The sequence below is a fragment of the Tachysurus fulvidraco genome, unplaced genomic scaffold, assembly GCF_022655615.1.
Source record: "Tachysurus fulvidraco isolate hzauxx_2018 unplaced genomic scaffold, HZAU_PFXX_2.0 HiC_scaffold_29_np12, whole genome shotgun sequence".
NCBI lineage: Eukaryota > Metazoa > Chordata > Actinopteri > Siluriformes > Bagridae > Tachysurus > Tachysurus fulvidraco.
Window position 1 is genome coordinate 1 of NW_025927109.1, and position 3,115 is coordinate 3,115.

The following is a 3,115-nucleotide window of genomic DNA, read 5'->3' on the forward strand; positions in this document are numbered from 1 at the left end:
GTGTGAAGGGTTTATCTGAATGAAGTGTAGCTAGCTTTGTGACTTTGTGTGTTTAGGAACAGGAGGCTTTGTAAATATACATCCACAAAAAACCCACAGCTGGTCCGAGACAGCAGAAATAACATGATGCAGCGTCTTTGGTTTTGTAATGAGTCTGTCTGTGTTTTTGCCCTGTTTCTGTCTGCTGTCTTGCCCTGCTGTTAATTGTTTGCTCCGCCCACTCATTTGTCACCATGGACACTAATTGCACTCAATCCTTTCCCCAGGTGTGTTGTCTTAGCCTCTGATTGTCTCCGCTTTGTAATTGGTTCCTGTTTGCTATATATACTCTGTTTGTTCACTTCCCTGTTGTTAGTCGTTGTTGGTATGTTGTGTGTCTATGTCAATGGTCCTGTTTCCTCTGTGCTCTGCCTTGTGTTGCTTGCCTGATTGTTCATCTGTTTCTTGTTTTGGATTATTAAACTCTGAAACTGCACTTGCATCCTCACTCGCCTTTGTCCCACCATGACAGGTTTAATCTGTATGTCATAGGAACACAGTGTGGTGCAGAGCTACATTACCCATAAACCCCTGTACATCACATGATCTTTCCATACATTCACTCATCACTCTCACTTCTTTTCTATGTCTCCTTAATTAGCACTACTTGGGTTCCAGTTTCCAAGCTTGACTGACTGACCTTCATAGGTAGAGCAGATGAAGTTGCAGGCTGATCCTCTTCTGCTCTCCTCCAGACTGCACTGCTCCGCTTCTCTCCTCGCTGGTCAGTAGATCTGAGCTTCATACCAGCTTATTTGTCTAAAAACAAGATGTACAACAGTGACTATCTTAACGTCTTACCTTAAGACAAGGTAAGACATCTGGCTAAATAACAAGGTGTGACCAGCCATTTGGGAGACACTCAGATCTTGCGCTCAATACACCTTCAACGTAGAATCTCATTTAAACTACAAAGAGGAAAACAGTATAAAATGCGTGAGCAGGATTTGCTCTGGGTTCCTACTGACTCCGACGAACCCAAAGTACGCCATGTATTTTGTCACTGCTATGCTGGAATAAACTTCTTGTTCTTAATTAAGATCTTCAACATCATCGTTTTATTTCTACACAACACATTTTTTTTCTTACATTGGCGAGCGACCCAGTGACGGATTCCAAAAAAAAAAAAAAAAAAAGTGGGGAAAGGTAAGAAAAGCGGTATTTTCTTCTTTTAAGCTGTTTTTTTATTACTCAGGGAACCCCGTCGTTTAAAAAAACTAGAAAAGAAATGTTTTAGTGTAGAATAGAATAGAGTTGTTACGATGTGACACGGTGAGACAAAGGCGAGTGAGGATCCAAATGCAGTTTTAAGGTTTTAATAAACAAAACACAAACAAACAGTAGGCAGGCAAAACAGATCGGGACACTGAACAGGAACAGAGAACGGCACAGACCAGATACAAACACAAACAATGACCAACAACAGGGAAGTGAACAGACAGAGTAGATATAGTAGACAGGAGCCAATAACAAAGCAGAGACGATTAGAGACAAAGACAAGACACCTGGGGAAGAGGTGGAATGTGATTAGTGTCCATGGTGAGCAATGAGTGGGCGGAGCAAAACAATTAATACCAGGGAGAGACGGCAGACAGAAACAAGGGAAAAACACAGACAGACACATTACAAGAGTACAGTTTACTGATAATAAGCAGGATGAGTTATTGTTAAGCCTATTCTGTACGTTTCTGTTTAAGATTCTAACGGAACTGAATCAACCCGACGCAGTGTGGCAGTTGAATTATAGCTAAAAGTGTTTCTAAACTAATTGAAACAGCGATGGTTTAAAGAGCCCGACGCACTGCGGCTCTGTAGAGTTTAAAGCCAATGGGCTCAAGCCCCTGCCCCTTTTGTCTAAAAGTGCAAAGTGCCCCTCTCTTATTATTAGTAGTATTATTATAAATAACAATACACTTCTATACCATTTGCCAGTAACAATAATAAATAACACAACCCAAAAAAAATAAAAATTTAGGCGGAGGTGGAGCGGAAGGGGATTTACCTTTACAGCGCTTTGCAGCCGCATCTTAGCCGCGAGTTTTCAAAACAAGAGCAGCAGACGGGTAACATGGAAAATGGACATTTATCCTACCACAATGTTGTTGTAAACTTAGCAAATGCGGTAGCACGGGACTTATGATTAATTATAATATAAGTATTAGTCGATTGCTGCCACGTTTCTGACATTGACATGTCCTTTTTTTTAGCGCCATTAATAGGCGCTAGCATAGTTTAGAATGAGCTCATGTCATTAGCTCGAGGAAATGCATTTAGTGAAATTAAATCTAATTCCATGTCTACCTATAATGTAAAACACATTTATATCTTTGATTTAATATAATGTAATACAAATAAAGTTTTCAATATCAACAAAACTAAACATGAATTCAACATGATTAACTTATTGAATTCATGTTTAGTTTTCAATATCAACGAAACTAAACATGAATTCAACATGATTAACTTATTGATTCTCAATGTTATCATCATCTCCTTATTTTTGCTTGATGTGTGCATTCTATGTCTATCAACAAATTTAATAGAATGCCAAGGAAAGAAAGGATCAAAAGAAAAAACACAAGGAACTCTCTGATGCAGCTAAAGGTAGCATCCCTCTCACAAGTTGGCTGAGGAGAGAGAATAAAGATGAAGGTACTGTTTGTTTGTTTTTATGTTTGTTTTTTAAGCTAGTAAGCTATTATTACTTATATTACAGTCTAAACAATAGTTTAGACATTTTTGTTAAATGAATAAATCACCCAAATTGATTATTCTCTCATTTAATCATCTATATGTTTCAATTCTGTATGACTTTTGAATATTTACAAGATTTGTTTTGTCCATATATTGAAAGCCAGTGGGGACCAAAATTAAGTCCCCATTAATTCCATTCATTATTTGGCCATTTGTTTTTCATAGAGAACTGCAGTTCAGATAAGGAAAGTATTGAAGAGATTCAAGGGAAAGCAGTTGAGACAAATGAGAAAGATGAAGATGTTAGAGCCAATGAGGAAGAAAGTGAGGAAATACAAGGAGACATTAGGCTCAGTGAGGAAGGGATGGAAAGGTAGGTAGA